This window comes from Crinia signifera, chromosome 3, assembly GCF_055691185.1.
Source record: "Crinia signifera chromosome 3, ASM5569118v1, whole genome shotgun sequence".
Lineage (NCBI taxonomy): Eukaryota > Metazoa > Chordata > Amphibia > Anura > Myobatrachidae > Crinia > Crinia signifera.
This window is the reverse complement of record NC_139219.1, coordinates 273,412,697-273,427,298: the sequence shown is the minus strand read 5'-3', so window position 1 is coordinate 273,427,298 and position 14,602 is coordinate 273,412,697. Positions and strand designations below refer to the sequence as shown.

Sequence of the window (14,602 nt, the reverse complement as noted above, 5' to 3'; positions counted from 1 at the left end):
AGTGCCTTCCAAAGCATAATATGGTTTGTTCACAGTCAGGGTCATCTTAACACTGGCGGAGGCCTCTGGGCAAAATATTAGCACAGGCCCTATCCACCACATACACCCGCTGCTCCACACAGAATTGCAAAGGAAATATTTAGCTCCACCTGTGGACCTTTTAAAATGTGTCAGTTGGGAATAAATGCACTTGTGCACCTGCTGGGTGACCTGGAAAACATGCACTGTTGTGGGTACTTGAGGACCAGGGTTGGGAACTACAGGTGAAGCAGTGACGTGCGGTGAGGTCATTGCCTGGGGAGGCACTGATCTCCCCGCACGGGACCACAGGCACGGGACCCCCCCCCCGCGCGCCCCCGCCCACATACCATGCTATATGGTATATGCAGCGGCCGGGCACAGGCAGCAGGGCGTACATGCGCCCCCCTCCCCCAGCGGACTCACCTCTCCTCGGCAGTGACAGCGGCTATCTCCCAGCGGCGCCGGACTCCACACTGTCACGCTGCTGCATCCTATCCAGGTGGGCCCTGCATGTGTGTGATTGGACAGCGGATCCATCACTGGATCTGCTGACCCAATCACATCTGGGGGCGTGCATTCATACTGGTGCCCCTGTCATTGCGGCACCAGTATGAGTGCCGCTTCCCCATTCATTTTCAATGGGCTTTTACAGCCCATTTCTGCACCCTGCCCCCTGCCCTCCCCTACCCGCCCCCCGCTGCCCGGTGTTTTAATGTTAACAGCGGGAGGCACCTCTCCCGCTGCCTCCCACCCTCACATGCAGCAGTGTAAGATGGTAGGAGGCAGGGGGAGAGGTAGAAATTATGAAAATAATAAAAGAAGATATATAAATATCTTCTTTTTATTATTCACATCATTATGACAGGGGAGGCACTGCCTCCCCTGCCTCCACGTCCCTGGTATGCACTGCTGGGTTAATATATTTTGTGGTCAGATATAAAGGGATATTGCCAATGTGGGGTTCATACTATGATTCCCACATGATGGTATAGTACTGTGGGTCAGTCTGAAGTGATATATGTGCTGCAGACAGATGAGTGTCTAAGTAGGTTGTCACCGTTAGTATTGTGACACCTCTATTGCACTCTGAGGATGTTTGAAACAAACAAATTTAGTTGTAGCCAGGCGCAACTTCTTCAAAAAGATATATAAACCACCATATAATTGGACAGGGGTTTATTAAGTTAAAAACAAGCAAACAAATAAATTTGATACAATTTACAAACAAATTCTTGTGGACATCGGACTTGGATCGTCAATTTTCGAGGATAATTATACAATTTATCTCACCATCAACCGATGCTGCGGTGGGCTATTACTTCAGGCGAAGTCTCTGCGGCACCACCGCAGAAGGCTTGGTTCTTTGGATGAGATCCTCAAATAAGGTGCAAGTGCAATAAAGTGCAGGTGCAAAGAAGGTGCGATCCCAATAAAGTGTCCAAGTGTCCAGGTAAAGTGCAAAACAAGCAGAATATTGGGTACTTATGTAATATCTGGGCTCCCGTTTTTCTTATGAGACCGAGTCCCCTCGCGGGGCTCGCTGCGCTCACCACGCTTCGGGCACGGTGGCTCGCTGCGCTCGCCACACTATATAAAATCAACTCCATGCGTAGTTGGATAGTAGGGGTATGAAAAAATGGGGTGCATTTAACATGGGAGCCCAGATAATACATAAGTACCGAATATTGCACTGAGTAGAATCAAATGATGTGTCCTTAAAAGCATCTTCTTTTTATTATTCACATCATTATGACAGGGGAGGCACTGCCTCCCCTGCCTCCCCTGACTGCACGTCCCTGAGGTGAAGACAAGTAAACAAGTAGTCGTAGGTAGCAACCACAATGCCTGATTTTGCCTGGAATTCTACAGACATATTAGGTGCTACTAAGGCTAGCTATCTGTGAACAGTGCGTCTTTCCCATTGGGCTTAATGGGCAGTTGCCCAGGGGTCCAAGGATTCTAGGGGCCCGGATGCTGATGCACATATACGTACCTATGTGCATCAGCATCCGGGCAGCAGCGGCTGGGAGCTACTAGCTCTAATAGCTGGGCGGGAAGAGCTGCTGATTTTCAAAAGACTGTCCGGACACTGATTGGCTGAATTCTTTCAGCCAATCAGCATCCGGCCAGACTTTTCAAAATCAGCAGTGCTTCCTGCCCAACCGTGCGGCAAATAGCGATACAAGCTTCCAGCCGTCACTGCCCGGATCACCGCTGCCTGCCACCAGTGCTCCCTGAGGCAGTACTATCTTCTCCATTGAGGTGGGCCCCTAGAATCCCCTGGGCAACTGCGCATTAAGCCCAATGGGAAAGACACAATGTTCACAGATAGCTAACCTTAGTAGCACCTAATATGTCTGTAGAATTCCAGGCAAAATCAGGCATTGTGGTTGCTACCTACGATTACTTGTTTACTTGTCTTCACCAGTAGTTCCAAACCCTGGTCCTCAAGTACCCCCAACAGTGCATGTCTTCCAAGTCGCCCAGCAGGTGCACAAGTGCATTTATTCCCCACTGACACATTTTAAAAGGTCCACAGGTGGAGCTAAATATTTCCTTTGCAATTCTGTATGGAGACCTGGAAAACGTTCACTGTTGGGGATACTTGAGGACCAGGGTTGGATACCCTTCACCATAAGCAGCCACAACCTTCTTTACCTCCCTGGTACCAAGGTCTCAGCCAGGTTTATTATGGGAGAAATATTGTGCTGATCGCACCTCATTTTACTCCAGTTTTCTGCTGGTCAGGTAGCGGGTCCCTTCATATTCTGGACTGTAAGCTCCTTGCTGGTCAGCTGAAGGAGACAGCAGGGGTGATATAATTGCCCTAACATTTCTAATAAATAGTAAACATTTCATTTATCTGTTCATCGTGGCAGGTCTTTTTTGCATGGCGTATTCCAGCAGTCCTTTTTCTTTAAATATGGATGAATTGTTAAAGCTATATCCACCAGCGATCACAATTATAAGGAATATGATTAGGGGCCACCAGCTAAGTGCAAACACAGCAGCCCACCCCATGTTGGAGCACACAGGGCACAGGCCTGTTATGGTTTTAATTTCAAGAATCACATGAAGGTCACATTTTTATAGCAGATTGCATTGTACAGTTGTGAGGGATAAGCCAATCAGAAGACCCCAAGCTGCACCGCCCTGGGTGCCGCACATACGGGTGTACCAGAGACAGTGCGTCTCCAAAATAACAGCAACTACAACTTTTCTGTTATTTCGACAGAATACCGGCCGGCCAGCCACCTCCAAGTGTGGTGCTTGAGCTGCATTACAGGATAGCCCTGTCGTGGTCACTTCCTCGCCTTCAGCTAACTTTGAATAATAAGGAGCAGTAGCTTGGTCCTATGCTTTATAAGATGCGGCGTATGGAGGTGTGCCGTGCATGCAGAGAGCAGCATTAGGAGACATACAGGTGGAGGCGGAGCTGGCACTGTGCCGCTGGCCAGAAGCCAGGGAGTTACTGACAGCCATGCAATGTACACCAACTGGCGGCATTGTCAAGGGGAGAGTCATCAGTGCACTGTCACAACCCGCTGCCTGTCTGACCATCGCCAATACACACTGCCATTATCCCCACCCCTGTGTGTCCAGAGACATTGCAGTGCTACACACACTCAATCAGTCACCGGGGATCTTATACAGCAAAGGTCAGAGGTACAGGCTGAATCATGTCGACGACTTTCGTCTCCCGCCGCTGCCCGCTCATCCATGCTGCTGCGGATGTCTAGTCAGATTTTTCAGTCTGGTGACAGGCAGCCTGCCACCCGAAACAGGTGCCACCCAAATCTGGCCCTGGCTGCCCTGCTATGACTGTTGACAACAGGGAGTGAGGGCCTCCTAATACCAGCAGCAGACAGACTCCCCTATCTCCAGTCCTCCCTTTCCCCAACTACCCTTCCCTCTGCTGTGCTCTCTTATCCACCACCCGTTGTTTCTCATGGTTGTTTCTCACGGACCACAGAAGTCTGTGACACGCAGCATCCTGGGCACACGGGCATTCCTTTCCCTTACCGTGGACCGCACCCCGGCACCACCCTGAACCACGGTATTTCCTCCAACCCACTCTCACTGGCACATTAGCACCCAGCTACCCTGCAATTTCCACCCTTTACCAGAGGCGTATGGAGGGCATAGCCGGTGGAGAACGAGCTCTGGGTGCTGAGACATCAAAGGTCTCCCGCTCGCCCGCTCCCTGCTCTGCCCGGCTGAGCTCAGCTGTCCTGTCCACCATTATTAAGTCTCCCGCTGGACTGCTAGCCAATAGGTTCTTGCGGTCCAGCAGCCAATCAGAAGCAGCATTGATGGCTGCTGGACCGCAAGTGCCTATTGGCTAGCAGTCCAGCGGAAGACTAAATTGAAAATAGCTGCGGACGGGGCAGCTCAGGCGGGCAGAGCAGGGAGTAGGCATGAAGAGGGTGGGGAGAGGGTCCCCCTTGCCAATGAGCAATTTTATTCCCCCTTGGCAATGAGCAATTTTAGTCCCCCTTGGCAACGAGCTATTTCAGTCCCCCTTGGCCACTAGCAATTTTAGTCCCACTTGACAATGAGCAATTTTAGTCCCCCTTGCCCATAAGCTTGAAGCCCCTTGGCATCGAGCATGAAGTTCCTAGGAATGAGCATGTAGGTAAGTGGCACTTATGTGTCAAATGTGTAATGGGCATTACGATTTGTTATATAGTATGTAATGGTCATCATGTGTGGCCTTATGTGTAATTGGTATTACGGCATGTGGCTTTATGTGTAATGGGTATTATAAAGTTCACTAAAATGTGCAATGGGCATTACAGTGTGTGGTATAATGTTAGGCCGCATCCCCTTTTTGCAGAACAAGAGCCCTGCCAACTACAAATTGGGTGCGTGGGGGGGGGTGTGAAACATGCCCTTGCTCCGGGCACCGTGGCACCCGAAGGTTTGGAGAGACACGCAGTAGGCTTCCCTCCGCCTTGATGCTCATGGTCGCCCAAAAGGATGAGAGCTTCAGTACTTTGGGGAGTGGATGGCCCAAAAGGGGCAAACACACGGCCCAAAAAAAACGTGACAAACTACAAAAAAAAAGAAAACGTGAAAAGTGACGAACATTAGAAGGAAAATAAATAAAGAGACCCCAGCCAGGTGGGGGTGTGAAAAAATGTCCTACCCCAGCCAAAAGGCCCAGGGTAAGGACGTGATGCCTAACCTAGAGGGAAAGTGCGCAGTGCTAGTGCATAGGGATTTTGGGATCACCAGTACATGAGCCAGCACCCTGAGTTTCCACGGGGGCACAGTGCAGCCTCGGACTCCAGGCAGCTAGCCAGTCAGTGTCCGACCAAGTGTTTCTCTGCTCCCATCTAGGGCACTTTCCAGCCCCTGGCATGGGAATGGATACTCCACTGGGCTTTTCGAATGACTCCCTTAGGGGTTGAGGCCCCCAGAGGCTATGAACCTCTGGAATGGGAGAAATCTACTCAGTCCCAGCATTTCTCCGCTCCTCGGGAATGGATACTAAACTGAGCCTTTTGCTGTCTCATCCTTCAGGGGCTACAAACTCCATCAAGAGAGTCAACTACTGGGCCCAGTGTTTCTCCCCCCCCCCTCCTACCAGTGGAATTACAGAAACAACACCTCCCACCATCTGGCAGAGGTGAAGGTACTCAGCCAGACTTTTCCCCGCTCCAGGCATGAGGGATCCCATCCCCTCTGCCCATCAGAGCAGTTACTCAGTCCAGCCTTTCTCTATTCTTCTGCCAGGGGCTAGTCCATACCCACTGATAAGAACAGATACTGCACTTGATCTTAGCCAAAAGGCTGAGAAGCGATTTTGTTTGTGTTTTTTAACACGTTTAAATTCTCCATTTCTTTTAAATGATTAATCAAGAGGTTCCCAAACATACAGCACCCCAGACTATCAGAACCTTTTTCACGGCACCCCTAGACCAAAAGTTTCTTATTAAGAAAGTCAGAAAAAAATATTATGTTAATTAAATTCTGATTATACAGTAGTTCATCCTTAGGGTCAGTTAACTGGTAATGGACAGGGGATACAGTCATTAGGTCTACAGCAAGATGGTCGACAAGCATTGAGTTGACACCATTAGGTCAACATGCTGAAAGGTCGACATGGTAGGTCAACAGGTCATTAGGTTGACACAAGCATAACAGTAATCAATTTCGGTAGTTGATTTTACATCAAATTTGGGCGTATCTCAGTAAAAATTCCTACCGCTGAACATCCTTTAGTTCTTGTTCAGTATCAAAACCCCACTGTTTTTCTTGATAAGGTTCATATGGCAAGACAATTTTTGCCAGGTTGTAGATAAAAATAATTTCAGACTAAAGAGGTGGATTTTTTGGTCTTCTGCCCAGACATGCAGAAGAGGGTAGTGGTGCCGCGCTCTGCCCCTATAGTCCTTTTTGCTGGTGTGATGTATATGAACAAATGATGACTGGAAACTCTGGTCTATTTTGAAGAATATTGTATAATGTAATATCTGCCCAGACATGTCGTCTGCCTTTTGCATCCCATGGACAACAACTGTCTCGCCCGGTGCCTCATTTAAACAAACTACATCACCATCAGTAGTATCCTCCTGGTCAACTTCCTCCTCAGTGCCAGCTACATCAATATCCTCCTCCTAATGTACTTCAACATTGACACCTTCAATATCAATATCAGGAACTGCACTGTGGGTACTCCTTCCAGCATATGCAGACGGCGTGCAAATGGTTGAAGGACCTTCCCATACAGTGATGGGAAGGTCATGCATCGCAACCACCAACACATTTGGACTCTCCTTGGAGATTTGAGATATGATGTCTTTAGAAAACACAGTTGTCTTATGTGTTCTGGATGACAGCTTAACTCTCTTAACATTTCTAGTGGGGGGAGGAGAAGGGCTTAGATTGTCATGTGAAGCTGAACCACTAGTCGTGAACATAGGTCATGGCCTATATTATTCCTTGCCACTCCGTGTCGTAAATGTCATATTGGCAAGCTACGTTTCTCCTCAAATGATTTACGTTTTTTTTCCCTCAATGTTACTGAACTTTTGCCCTCTATGATGACATTGGGCATCGACCTTGGCAGACGACGTTGATGACATTTCATCCTCTATGTCATGACTTTTGGCTGCAGCTTCAGCACTTGGAGGAAGTGGTCTTGCTTTTCTTTCACTATTTTAGACTCCAAATTTTGGTTCTCCATTATCTTTCTGGAGTGGAATTATGCACCAGTATCACTGGACTGGAATTATGCACCAGTAGTATCATTGGACTGAAATTACGCAGCTGTATCACTGGACTGGAATTATGCACCAGTAGTATTACTGGATTGGAATTATGCACAGTAGTATAACTGGACTGGAATTATGCATTAGTAGTATCACTAGATGGAATTACGCAGCAGTATCACTGGACTGGAATTGCAACTGTATTACAGGACTGGAATTATACACCAGTAGTATACTGTAACTGTTGGAAGTAAGCACCAGTACTATAACTGGACTGAGATTATGCACCAGTAGTATCACATCACTGCAGCTGTATCACCTGACTGGAATTATGCACCAGTAGTATTACTGGACTGGAATTATGCACCAGTAGTATAACTGGACTGGAATTATGCACCAGTAGTATTACTGGACTGGAATTATGCACCAGAAAAATAACTGGACTGGAATTATGCACCAGTAGTATTATTGTACTGGAATTATGCACCAGTAGTGTAACTGAACTGGAATCATGCACCAGTAGTATAACTGAACTGGAATTATGCACCAGTAGTATTACTGGACAGTAATTATGCACAGTAGTAATACTGGACTGCAGTTATGCACTAGTAGAATAACTGGAGTGGAATTATGAACCAGTAGTATCACACAACTGGAATTATGCATCAGTAGTATAACTGAACTGAAATTATGCACCAGTAGTATCACTGGACTGGAATTACGCAGCTGTATTACTAGAATGGAATTACAGCTGTATAACTGGACTGGAGTTATGCACAAGTAGTATCACTGCACTGGACTTTAACGGCAGTTTCACTGGACTTTAATGGCAGTATCACTGGACTTTAACGGCAGAACCAATGGACTTTAACGGCAGTACCACTAGACTGGACTTATGCAGCAGTATCAGTGGACTAGACTTATGCACTTATGCAGCAGAACCAATGGACTTTAATGGCAGTGTCACTGGACTGGACTTATGTAGCAGTATTACTGGACTGGACTTATACAGTAGTACCCATGGACTTTGATAGCAGTGCCACTGGACTGGACTTATGCAGCAGTAATACTGGACTGGATTTATGCTGCAGTACCAATGGACTTTCACGGCAGTACCACAGGACTGGATTTATGATGCTGCACTATCACTGGACTGGACTATACAGCACTATCACTGGATTGGACTATATACAGAACTATCACTGGACTGGACTATACAGCACTTTCACTGGACTGAACTATATACAGCACTATCACTGGACTGGACTATACAGCACTATCACTGGACTGGACTATCTACAGCACTATCACTGGACTATACAACACTAACACTGGACTGGACTATAAAGCAGTATTACTGGACTGGACATACAGCAGTTTCACTGGAATGGACCATACAGCAGTATCACTGGACTGGATTATACAGCACTTTTACTTGACTGGACTATATACAGCATTATCAGTGGGCTGGACAGTCAGGCAGGCAGCCAGAATGCGTTACCTCTTCACTCTCCGTGTCTGGAGTGCAGATGGCGCCTCCCATCCCTTTAAAGAGTCCGGATCTCGCAAGGTCCATGGACCCACACTCCAAGTCTGGAGGCTTGGAAAGCGGTTCAGATTGGGGGTTGTCCGGGGTGGCCAGATTCCCCAATCTGAACTCGCACATCCCTACAGTAACTCGACATTCAGAATTCAATGTTCTGGCTGTCAAGTGTTGGAAAGTCCGTGGATCAGCGAAATCATCTGCTGATTGTTGAAAAACGGCCATGAATTCGACAATCCATGGCCATTTCTGTTAAAACAGATCTGAAGTTAAAAAATGTCGAATCCGACACCTTCAATGCTGTCACTAACGGCAGCATTGAATAGTTGAGTGCTGATATTTCCCCTATATATCGGCACATATTGACTACCTCCCTTAGTGTCAGGTTATATTTTGGCTGTATTTTGTTGTGCCCTCATTTCCAAACCTATACTACTACGAGGCAAGGCTAAGGCACCACCATCAAAGAGGCCTTTTTCCCCTGGCAATAGATCGAGACAAACTACCGTGATCGGAGGAACTAGCCCTGTTTCATCACTATGAGGATATACTCCCTGCTGCAATTTATCTACAGTATAAATTGCTATGAAGTGCGTAGGCATTTTACGGAATAACATCAAACAATGGCTCAAACCCAGAAGTAGAATAGACAAGCAGAAATTCTAACATTTCCCAAAGGTATATCCAGCCTTTATCAACACTTATCTTACCACTTTGATTTTTTTCTTAACTTTTACTCCTTAACCTAATGAATAACATAAAAGTTAAGATCAAAACATTTATTAGCTCGAAAAATGAAATGAAGTGTCTTCGGAGGAGGGCTGGTGGTGCACAACATGGGGCCTAGACAGATAAATCATGGCTGCACTCTCTCAGCGATGATTGGTTGGTAAATTTATGTAGTACACAAATGACTGAAGTTTTCCATATTATAGATTTACATTCAGCTCAGTAAATATATACTGCATGTATACAAATGTTTGTAATTAGAAAATTAGAAGCAAAGCTATAATTGAATTGTCTGGCAGTAGGGAATGTAATACTAATATGCTCTTGTTTGGAAATCCAAGACGTCAGACAGAGACTACTTTTCTGTAAGATGTTTTGTGGTGCAGTGTTTTATATTAATGTTTCGCAAGTCTTTGGTGGCCCTGCCATAATGTAAATATTTTACAGTGTGGTTTCCATAGGAAAGTATGAAAGAATCCAGGGGGCAGTGGATATTTCCTTCATTCACATAATGAATGCTAACACAAGAATAGTGTAGAGATGCTGATCATGTAAATCTAGGACAATGCAAGTCCAGATGATAGTTCATTTACTGTCTATGGATGAGCAGATTCTTAAAGTTTCTTTAAATTTTATTAAAAATCCTCAGATTCATTTTCTTGAACAAACAAAAACAGTAAACGCTTATAGGGAATTGCAAGTCATATGCTTTAGATCTGATATCACCAAGGGAAGAGTGGCAGCACGGTTGGTGTAATGGTTAGCATTATTGCCTCACAGCACTGAGGTTATGGGTTCGATTCCCACCATGGCCCTAACTGTGCGGAGTTTGTATATATATACTCCCCGTGCTTGTGTGGGTACTCCGATTTCCTCCAACATTCCAAAAATATACTGGTAGTTAAATTGGCTCCCCCCCAAAAAAATAACCCTAGAATGTCTGTGAGTGTGCGTACATGTGGTAGGGAATATAGATTGTAAGCTCTTTTGGGGCAGGGAGTAATGTGAATATTCAAATATGTGGAATATGTGCGTGTGCAATATAATTGACTTTCCAATGTACATATATGTGATAATCTCATTGGCAAATGAAAAGTGCCTTATGTGTAAATTTTAAGTGCTGGTGTTAGGGGATAAGGACGACAGCATTGGGACTAATAGGATATCCCCTGGGAAAGTATTAACAGTGCTGATAATAGGATATGTGCACATTTGTACTGTAATTATTAATGGTTAACTATAGAAACCTACAGTACCTCTATAATTGACATATCTTACCATACCGTGCCTACATCTTCATACCCAACTTTTATATCTACAGTATCTTGAGCTCTAGCTTCAGTTTGGAAATCCTACAACCCTTCTTCCTTTGCACCCCCGCACCCCCCACCATCTTATTCCATCAGAATATCTTCACACAGAACTCATTTTTCTTGCAGAGCTAAGAATATACTGTACTTTACTTGTGCAGGTTGCTTGACACTCTGCCGCGCATACAGATACAGATGTGATAGTTCTTCCAACTGTTGTTGTAATGAATAAATGAATACAGTGGTAAATGTGGTATTAGAACCTATTGCAGATGTTTTCAGCAAAATCTCTGCTTGCTATACTGCTACCTTGACTTTGCATGTCCTTGGTTCAGCTAGTGTGTCTATTACCAAATCTAAGGCCTGGCTCAGAGATGTATGTAGCGCTGATATTTGCACAGTGGAGTGATTATGCACCGGCTGTGCGTGCATCACGATTGCAGTGTGCATGCGCCAAAATACTTTAGCAATGTTCTCACAGTGAGGATTTCTTTGCAAAGTCATTCACTGACAAGAACCATTTGGGAGTGGATACAGGGAGTGGTGACAAAAAAGCAGGCGTGTTGTGACCATTCTCAGAGTTATTACATCTGTGACCTTGTATACATAAAACATTGCGCCAGCATCTTAAACTGCGATTTGCACTAGCGATTTTGACTATATAGTCAAAATGACATAGCACATAGTGCAAATCGCACCATGCTATGGAGAACCTGATCCCAATGTGATCCCGATGATTGACCCTGCAACATTGAATCAAATGTAGAAATAGACTGTGCAGCGCAGTCTATTTCTTCTATCTTGGAACAAGGGCTATGCATCTCAATTCAACATGGCTCCCGCTTCCCCCACCATGCCATCCCTCACTGCCAGCTGATGCCGGCACCCAGCATGCCGCTGCCAATTTCGAGTTGATATCAGCAGTCGCCGGATCCGCCAATGTGTCCACACCATTAGTTCCCTCAGCCATTCTACGTGGCCTTAAGGTTACTCAAGTGGTCAATTATCAAAGCAGGCGGCAGCAGCATTACCATATTTTCCCACATCCGCTGCATACAGGATTACAGCTACAAATGCATTAGAATCTATCGCTGAATGTAGCCCCTAGCGAAGGTGTTTGAAAATGGCACACTTTTGTTAGGTAATCTAGAAGTGAATGATGAGAAACTGAATGAATAGATAGGATAAGAGATACATTAAGCCTCTAGGATGGGGGCTGGCTTACGTGGTAATCATGGAGATGCTAGCCTATAGCTGTTATGGGGGCGTGGTAGAGGAGATTGCTCATTTAAGGTTTGCAGAGAAATGGGAAAGTTTCTTTGTTCCCAGGCTTTTCACCCTCCCTCCTCCTTTTTTGAATCTTATATTAAGTTGTGTGTTAGCTTTGCAGTGTCAGCAAATCACCAGTCTATGTGCAAGTTGGTTCTTTTGTGATGGTACTGCACCCCTGGCCGCGGATCGCATCACACGCAAATCGCATGCGATGCGATTTAGCACACCCCCACTATCCACGTTGATGCGATGCAATGTGATTTAGCACACCCCCATTATCCACGTCACCCCAATGGTGGCAAGTGCAGCGATCCCCACGAGTGGATGCAGAATGTGTCCTCCCGACCTTTCCATACAACCACTATCCACGTCGGCATGGAGTTGATTCTATAAAGTGTGGCGAGCGGACGCGGATTACTTTACATGTGTTCCGTGTCCCCTCGCCACACTTTATAAAATCGACTCCACACCAAGGTGGATAGTGGGGGTATGAAAAGGTTGGGAGGACGCCCTGCTAATACACAAGTACCGTGCCTTTTATTATTTCAAGTTTAATGTTTGAGTTATTTGCATCTATGACACACCTCATCCAATAGAAGGTTTAAATAGATACTGTAATTTTACAGATTGCACCTTTAACTCTAGAATATAACAGAAAGGGCCAGATTCAATAGGAGGATTCTACTAAGATGCAGGTTTTTCATGCAGGAAGAGCTCACTTAACTTGGTGTGCAACCCACCATGGGTGTAGGAATGGGGAGCACGGGGGCAAGTTGCCCCCCCCCCCAACAAGATAGAAGTGCTGATATACTGCAGTAGTGGAGCGGGGGATGGTAAGATGCACTGTCGTTTAGTGGACTGGTGGGCAGATTGTGAGGGCTGATACCAGGACTCTGTGGAGAATTCCAGGTTATTCTGCCTTCCAAGCTGCTCCTGGCCACATTGATCACACAGCCGGGACAGGCAGCTATGGCAATTGTAACAGCTACACTCTCCAGAACCTCGATTACTGCGACCAGCCAGCATTGATCGAGCAGCCCTGAGTCATCAAGCCAGGCGCTTTCACAGAAGGAGGTAGGTAGGAGGCATGTATATTACAATTGTAATTACATATTATATTAAATATGTTTCCTTAATAATGTCGCGCCCATGGGTTTTGTGGACCCAGTCGTGACCGTAGTGGGTGATGGAGGTTACTATACGGTCCCATAGGTATTCACTGAGGTGGTGAGTTAAATTAGTATAGACTGCTTGCCGTATCTAAACTGGTGCAAGCCACCACAGAAGCTGGACAGCTGGAGCCTGAATGACATGAGCTGGATGCCAGAGTATATGGCAGAAGAATCTAGGGATGCTGCAATATTTTTCTGGAACTGGAACGAGAAAGGACCACCCCTGGGCGAAGCTCAACTGGGACTTTTATGTGCCCAGTAGAAAGACAATAAAATAATAATAGTCCTTGGACCAGACAACAAAAAGTAGGACTGCCCATTTGGCAAATAACTAAAATAATAACTGCCTACTAATATGTGATAAAATGGTAACTATATACTTGGCAAGGTGGTAGCAAATCAGCAGAGACTTCGGGAGCTGTATAGCGGCTGGTTTGCTGGAGGCGACTGGTCGGCAATTCACTGGGAGCTGAACAGCAAAGTAGCAACCGACCATGACTGGGTAGCAGGATGCGGCCTGGTCGGCCTGGTCGGAGCTCACGGTAAGAGCCAGCAGTTGTCCGGATCCGTCAGGAAACTGTGCAGAGACTGATGAGCGGCTGAAAAGCGTGGCAGCATCTGATAGCGGATGTGGCTAAGATGCCAAGCAGGCTCAGGTACAAAATGCCCAGTTCCTGGAATCTTTCTTAATTGATAATTGCAGTCACCTGTGTTGAACTAGTTCAGTGATGATAATGGTGTTCCAGCAAAGGTGCAGGCAATCCTAAATTAAGGAAGAAGTCCAGAAGCAGAGCATTTTGTACCTAATGGAATGGGTCATGTTGGAGGGTATGCCTAATTGTGTTGAGAGGTGTCATTCTATGGGGGAAAATCGATTGTTTATCATCCCCCTATTTCCCACCAAGTGATTGGAGACTGTGCTTCTCACTCCCAGAAAGGTTGGGTTTTAATTCAAGACACTAAACCCAACCAAATCCTGTTTGAGCACTCATATAAATAACTTTTTGCTAATATCCACTCTCCATCCCCAGGGGGTACAATCTGAAGGGCTCTCCCCCGAACAGAGCTATTCAATTATAGCTAAATTGAGCATCATCTGCTGTCTGCCACAGTGACAACAATTGAATACCCCTCTGAGTAGTGAAGGTTAGCTCAAAAAAATGAGCTTAACCAGGAGGATGACTTGTTAACTATCAGGAATAAGGCAGTATGTTATATTTGTATTATTGAATTATATTTATTTATACAGTACAACCATAGTCCTTAGCACTTTACAAATAATTTTTGGCTATTCTTAACATACCAGTATATTTTTAGAATGTGGGAGGCCCCCAGAAT

General features: G+C 45.7%; 1 pseudogene; it reads right to left on the bottom strand.

Annotated features, from left to right (window-relative positions):
- Positions 1–5,692: 5,692 nt before the first annotated feature.
- Positions 5,693–5,829, bottom strand: LOC146066086 (U2 spliceosomal RNA; annotated as a pseudogene).
- Between the last annotated feature and the right edge of the window lie 8,773 nt (positions 5,830–14,602).